The following is an 8,061-nucleotide window of genomic DNA, read 5'->3' on the forward strand; positions in this document are numbered from 1 at the left end:
GTCCTGTTGAAAGGTAAACCTTCGCCCCAGTCTGAGGTCCTGAGTGCTCTGGAGCAGGTTTTCATCAAGGCTCTCTCTGTACTTTGCTCCATTCATCTTTCCCTCAATCCTGACTATTCTCCCAGTTCCTGCCGCTGAAAAACATCCACACAGCATGATGCTGCCACCACCATGCTTCACTGTAGGGATGGTATTAGCAAGGTGATGAGAGGTGCCTGGTGTCCTCCAGACGTGACGTTTGGCATTCAGGCCAAAGAGTTCAATCTTGGTTTCCTCAGACCAGAGAATCTTGTTTCTCATGGTCTGAGAGTCCTTTAGGTGCTTTCTGGCAAACTCCAAGCGAGCTGTCATGTGCCTTTTACTGAGCAGAGGCTTCCATCTGGCCACTCTACCATAAAGGCCTGATTGGTGGAGTGCTGCAGAGATGGTTGTCCTTCTGGAAGGTTCTCCCATCTCCACAGAGGAATGCTGGAGCTCTGTCATAGTGACCATCGGGTTCTTGGTCACCTCCCTGACCAAGGCCCCTCTCCCCCGATTGCTCAGTTTGCTCTAGGAAGAGTCCTGCTGGATCCAAACTTCTTCCATTTACGAATGATGGAGACCACTGTGCTCTTCGGGACCTTCAAAGCTGTAGACATTTTTTGTACCCTTCCCCAGATCTGTGCCTCGATACAATCCTGTCTCGGAGGTCCACAGACAATTCCTTTGACTTCATAGCTTGGTTTCTGCTCTGACATGCACTGTCAACAGTGGGACCTTATATAGACAGGTGTGTGCCTTCCACATCATGTCCAATCAGTTGAATTTACTAGAGGTGGACTCCAATCAAGATGTAGAAACATCTCAAGGATGATCAGTGGAAACAGGATGAACCTGAGCTCAATTTTGAGTGTCATAGCAAAGGGTGTGAATACTTATGTACATGCAATATTTCAGTTTTTTATTTTTAATAAATTTGCAAAAATTTCTACAAAACCTTTTCACTTAACATAACAAAATGTGGGGAAAGTGAAGGGGTGTGAATACTTTCCGCATGCACTATATATATATATATATATATATATATAGCGTTTTTTTTTCCGGAACCGTCAATAGTATTGTTATAAGTGCTCAACTAATGAGGAGCGCAATATCAATACAGATACAGGAAAAAAAAGTTTTAATACATAGCAGTACAGGCTTGTTTCGTGTGTCGCGCACTCATCAGCTGCTAATGTGGTTCAACAAAGAAACATACAGTTTACGTTTCCCAGCGTCACGGCCCTAATTTCGGTTGGACAGCAACCAATCGGATGAGGAACCATTTAAACTATCTCCTTTGTAACTATAAGTAAAACGTCTTTATTATGCCCCCCCATTAGACGATACACATAATATTTATAAGAGGTTTTATATATATAGTATATATATATATATTAACTGCCTGTCCTTCCAGCTGTGCCCCAGCACCACCCCACTATATGATTTACATAAATTACCTTGTTATATTTTAAATGTACGCCATTTCAACAGTGCCCTGGTCCCTAAATGCTTTTCAGAACAAGTCCCGGTCCCTTAACCCATTTATTGTAATGTTTTCTACCCTTCCATTGGTTGCTGTGCATCATAAATACCTACCCCATTGGTTGTTATAGTTTAAATGGATCCTCATCCGATGATTGCTGTCCAACCGAAATTAGGGGTGTGACGCTGGGCAACGTAAACTATGTTTCTGCTACTTGAACCTGATCTAACGCTACATAAGGCTATCACTATAGCAACACAGACTGAATCTGCTACTGAACAAGCTAAAGCAATGGCACCAGACCACAGTGTCCCAGTACAGGCTGTACAGTTGAGGTCACGTGCCTTTAAGAGGTGGAACAGACAGCCTTCTCACTCAGCTGAGCCACTTACTACTTCACAGCCTGCATCACCCCGCTCCTGCTTCAGATGTGGCTCTGACAGTCACTTGGCTAACTCTCCATAATGCCCAGCTTCAAATGCCACTTGCAATGCGTGCCACAAAGTAGGACACTTGCCTCATGTCTGCAAATCTGCTCAAACCCAGCCTGTGCATGAGGTTGAACTCCCTGAACTAACAGTGCTCAACTTAGATGATGCTGACTATGCTCCACAGAAAATTCTGTGCGATGTTCATCTCCACACACCAACTACTCCTGCCCGGAAATTGAACTAGTTGTGGATACAGGTTCAGCAATATCCATAATGCCACACTCTACCTACGACAAGTACTTCAGTACCACACCACTGTCTGCACCTGCTGTTCACCTTGTGTCATACAACCGGTCTTGCATACCTGTTCTGGGGTGCCTACAGGCTCAAGTGAGTAGAGATGACATCACTGCCGCTGCCTCGTTCTTTGTAGTGGATAAAGGAACCCCACTGCTCGGGATGGACCTGATGACTGCTCTACACCTCTGTATTAGTGGAAATGCCGTCCTTCCCTCTTCTGCTCCAGCTACATCTGCTCCGGTGATGACCGCTGCTCTCATCACTCCTACTGCCCCTGCCATCGGCTGTGCAAAGGACTTTGTGCATCGAGTTAAGCTTCGTTCTGCACCCCTACAACCAGTACCTCTGCCAGATGGCCCATGGAAGAAGCTAGGTCTTGACATAGTAGGGCCTTTTGAGACAGCTGTGCCCACCTGTCGTTATGCTATTACGCTGACGGACTACTACTCCAAGTGGCCTGAGTTGGCCTTTTCCCACACTGCAACAACTGCTGACGTAATATAGTTTCTTACCTTTGTTTTTAGCAGACACAGTGACCCAGAAAGCATCGTTACCGACAGTGGAGCTCAATTCACGTCGGCAGCCTTCGCTGAGTGTAACAACCATTTATTTATGTGTTTATTTTGAGTCAATTCACCTTTTGGTCAGTAGGTAGCAGTTTCTTATTGTAGGAAGTGCATTTATACAAGTGGGTCAGGTATGGATGCTAGGTGGCATACAGTTTTTTGACCGCGTCCGAGGCGTCGGGATAGAGTAGCAGTGTAAAGTTACTATAGGCTACCTAACTGTGAGAAAGATGCAAAGAAATGCTGTAAAGGAAGTGTGTAAGTAATAAATGAAGATGCAACAGCTGATGCCGGCGTGCGTCAATTATTTTCACTGGCATGCACTAGTGACTTATTGGAAAGCCACTTACACTGAGTTTCTTGAGAAAAGGGGCATCCTCCACAATCGGGTACCAGTCTACTATCCGGCAGCCAACGGGGCCGTTGAACGTTTCCACCATGTTCTGAAGAGCTGCATCCAGACTGCAATCTAGCAGTCTCGGCCATGGAAAGGGGCTGTGTTGGATTGGCTACAAGTCTACAAGGCCACTCCACACGCCACCACTGCCGTCTCACCACATGAACTGCTTTATGGCAGAAGAATGCGCACTAAACTGGACATACTGCCCCTGCAATCTACTTTGACAGCACAGGATGTGCGCAGAATAGTCCAAGAAAAACAGGCCAGGATGAAGCCCTACACTGACTCCAAACGTGGCGCCCACGCGCCTCTCTCAGGAGGGAGAGAGGGTTAGGATAAGAATACCTCACCACGTTCCCAAAGCACACCGAAGACTCAGTGGACCAGTGACTGTGGAAAAGAAGTTAGGCACAAGCACCTTCTTGCTTAGCGATGGAAAAAAATTGAATGCATCCCACCTGGCTCCCTTCCCTGCTGCAGCTGAGTATGAACCTGTCAACAATCCTGCTCCAAATTCACATCACACGCACACTCCCCACATCCAGCCACGTGCAAGAAACAAGCTTAGTTGGCATAAGGACTATGTCCCGTACTGAAAGTTTGACTGTAAGTTTAAGCCATTAGATGGCTAGAAAAAGACATGGGAAAGAGAAAAAAGAATATTACAAGCAAGCCTATTATAAGGAAACCATACTGTTGACAAATCTTTATGTGATGTATACTCTGGTTTTGAAGAATTGACCATGGCCTAGAGAGAAAGATAGTATCAGAAAAAAAATGTAAATGAAACACAATGTTCTTGTAGGATTAGAGATGTTAAGGTATATTGTTTACATCCTATTAACTGTTTTGTTACTGTTACCTAATGTTAGTCATCTTTGGAAAATAAAAAGCAGTGATTACAGAATCTTACCTGTAATGATCTGTGCCCTCTGGCTATGTTAACTTATAACATTAATGAAGCAAGGACGACTTCTCTCGTGCTGGGTGTTTATTCACCGACCGGATTCCGACTGACGTTGTTACGTACATCACGTGACTTTGTTGTGGCGCTACGGAAAGCCGTAAGGGACATTAGCAAATCAAATATTACTAGCAAATATTACATCTCCCTTTTTCTGAAAAGTGCTGCTTTCTCTGCAGAGATACAGACCACGTTGAGCACGTTTATAAGCGAATACAATCTTAATAAGAAAGAATATGAAAGTGGAACTCTTATATAACTGGACTGCAACAAAGTAGTGTAAAACATTTCCTTCACTGTCTAAATGTGACACCGTAATAACATTTCATCTTTTTTTTCATTTCATTACTGGTAACTGCAAACAGCAGGTAGGTACACAAGGTAAGTGAACGCTGTAAATATTTCTTTCCAAAACATAGCAGGTATAGTACAGGTTGGTGTAAAATTCTCTTTTTTTTAACATTCATAAGTCAAGGATTTGTCTTGGTTTGATCGTGCGACCTGACCTCGTGGTGTAACCAGGCTGTGTGTCTGGTTGTCGCTGATTGTTCGTGTCTGGAGGTTCCGCATGCTCTTGCTGATGGGCTTGTGTGTTGTTGTTAGCGCTGGTAACAGTCTGCTGTGAAGTGTGTGTGTGTGTAGTGTGAGTGTTCACTCTGCTTTGTCGCAGGTGTTGACGGTTGCGTCGGTAGATCTGACCTTCTTTGGTTTGGATGTGGTAGCTCCTGTCTGTGTTCGCTGGTCTTTCCACAGTTGCAGGTCTCCAGGATCCATCCTCCTGCCGGAAGCGGATTGGTGTGCCTGCGGGCAGGTGGGGCAGAGGTTTGGCTGTTCGGTTGTAGTATGCCTGCTGGCGCTGTTGACATACCTCTCTCCTTTTGTGAACATCCTCCTGACTGGCGATCTGTGGCTGCAGGTGTTTTGCTGTTGATGGGAGAATGGACCGCAGCCTCCGACTCATCAGTAGCTGTGCCGGTGATTTCAGGTTGTCCACCGGTGTGTTGCGATACTCCAGCAAGCTCATGTAGGGGTCTTTGTTCTCAGCTTTGGCTTTGTCCAGGATGCGTTTGGCCGTCTGGACAGTCTTCTCGGAGAGGCCGTTGCTCTGTGGGTAGTGGGGGCTTGTGGTGGTGTGTGAGAAACCCCATGTCTGTGAGAAGTTGCGGAACTCACCAGAGCTGTAGCACGGACCGTTGTCGCTGATGATAGTCTCGGGGATTCCGTGTCGAGCCATTGCTGCTTTCAGCTTCATGATGACGGCAGATGAGGTGCAGCTGTAAAGTCTCTCTAGCTCGAAGAATCTGGAGTAGTAGTCCACAGTGACTATGAAGTCCTGTGAGTTCCATGTGAATAGGTCTGTGCCTATCACTTGCCACGGCCGCTCGGGTATGGCGTGTGACATCATTGGTTCCTTTGCATTTGCGCTGCGCCGTTCTTGGCATATGCTGCAGTCTGCTACCGCATCCTCGATCTGTTTCCCCATGCCAGGCCAGAACAGTAAGTCTCTTGCTCGGCATTTGCTTTTTTCCACGCCAAGGTGGCTGGCATGGATGCGCTGTATCATGTCCTTGCGAAGCTTTTGGGGGACAATGATTCTCTCACCTTTGAACAGGATACCGTCCATTTCTGAGATTTCTGCTCTGTGGTTCCAGTATTCCTGGATGCTGGGCGGGCACTTTTTCTTTGTGTCTGGCCAGCCAGTGAGTGTGGCTCGTCTGAGTGCGGTGAGCTGTGGATCTTGCGCTGTTTCCTGCTTGATTTCTGTGAGTCTTGTGTCGCTCACAGGGATGTTGCTGAGGACTGTGTGCACTTGGGCCTCCATCCCTTCCTGTAGGTCACTGTCGTGGTGTTCTATTGACTTGCGTGACAGTGTGTCGGCCACCGGTATGTCCTTACCGGGGCGGTGGATGATTTGGATGTCGTATTTTTGGAGCGCCAGGATCATCCGTTGCAGCCGGGGTGGTGCTGCTGCCAGTGGCTTTTTTAGTATTGCCTCCAGAGGCTTGTGGTCTGACTCCACAATCACTTTTCGTCCATACATGTACTCGTGGAACCTCTTGCAGCCGAAGACCACAGCGTAGAGCTCCTTCTCTATCTGTGCGTAGTTTTCTTCAGTGCTGTTGAGTGACTTGGACGCATAGGCAATTGGTTTGCCATCTTGGAGCATGACAGCCCCAAGGCCACTTTTGGATGCATCCACTTGGAGTCGCAGCTCTTTCTGCGGGTCGAAATATGAGAGTACTGGACCTGGGTGCTGTGTAATGAGATTCTTCATCTCTTGGAACGCCTTGTCGTGGACTGCATCCCACACAAACTCACTGTCCTGTTTCAGAAGCTGTCTGAGGGGTGAGTTTATCTGTGAGAGGTGTGGAGCAAATCTGGCGAGGTAGTTGATCATGCCGAGGACTGTCTCCAGCTCTGCTTTGTTCTGTGGGGGTTGCATGTCCTTGACCGCCTTCACCTTGTGTGGGTCTGGTTTGATGCCTTCGTGTGAGAGCGTGTGGCCGAAGTAGCTTACCTCGGACACGCATATGTGACACTTGTCGGGGTTGAGCCGCACCCCTCGCTCCCTTGTGCGCTTCAGCATCGCTCTGAGACGCTGGTCATGTTCCTCTTTAGTCTTGCCGAACACTAGTATGTCGTCCACTATGGCCGTCACACCGTCCAATCCTTCATATGTTTCATCCACGCGTCTCTGGAACTCGTCTTGAGCGGACACGATTCCGAATGGCAGTCTGAGGAAACGATACCTGCCAAACACTGTGTTAAATGTCGTCAACATTGAGGATTCAGTGCTCAGTTTGATGGCCCAATAGCCTGACCGCGCGTCTAACACGCTAAAGTACTCAGCTCCAGCAAGCTTTGTGGTGGCGTCCTCCAGCGTGGGGAGGGGGTAGTGAGGTCGTTGTATCACTTTGTTAAGAGCTCTGGGGTCTAAACACACTCTAAGTTTGCCTGTCTTTGGCTTCTCAACAATGACGAGTGCGTTCACCCATTCTGTGGGTTCTGTTACCTTACAGATTATGCCGCCTTTCTCCATGCTGTCAAGCTCGTCCCTCAGTTTGCTGCGTAGGGCGATGGGGATTCTGCGTGGCGGGCAGACGACCGGCGTTGCATCTGGTGTGACGCGGAAGGTGCACTCGCCTGGGAACTCTCCTATTCCTTGGAAAACATCTGCATACTCATCCATTATGCTCTGTGATGTGACATTGTTTTCCTCGCTCACAGCCATCACTATTTTTACCAAGTTTAGGTCACGGCATGTTTTCATTGCCATGACTGGTGGGGCGTTTGTGTCAATGACGTAAAAGTCCAGCATAATTGCATTGTCTCTGTACTTACATTTGAGTTTGCATGTGCCTTTCACGCTCAGCGCGCCTCCTCCATATTCAGTGAGTCTGTGTATTGCTGGTTTCAGTGTCACATTTTTGAACAGCGCCTGGAACAGGTTGGTGGGAATAGTATTGGCCTGTGCCCCAGTGTCTAGTTTAAACTTTACCTTCTGTGGAGGTGTGCCAATTCCAACCTCTACGTAAGCCTGCTCGTTGCTTTTTCCGTTGTTCTCTATTGAGATGCAGTCTATGTACAGCTCTGTCTGTTCTCCCACAGCGGTGCTCTCCACTGTAATGTTGTCGAAGTACAGTTCTTCCTGCTCTCTGTCAGTGGTGTACTCTTCTGGGTTCTCTCCGACGGCATGTACTGTGCCGCGGTAGTACTTTGTCTGTCCCTGGGAGCTAGACTTGCATACTTTAGCAAAATGATTGAGCTTCTTGCATTTAATGCATTGTTTACCCTTAGCTGGGCAAGTGGCTTTAGCGCCGTGTAGCCCTCCACAATAGCTACACGCCCTGGCGGCGGTGCTAACGTCCCTTTGTCTGAAGTTAGCGTTAGCTGCT

This window comes from Lampris incognitus, chromosome 11, assembly GCF_029633865.1.
Source record: "Lampris incognitus isolate fLamInc1 chromosome 11, fLamInc1.hap2, whole genome shotgun sequence".
NCBI classification, from domain to species: Eukaryota; Metazoa; Chordata; class Actinopteri; order Lampriformes; family Lampridae; genus Lampris; species Lampris incognitus.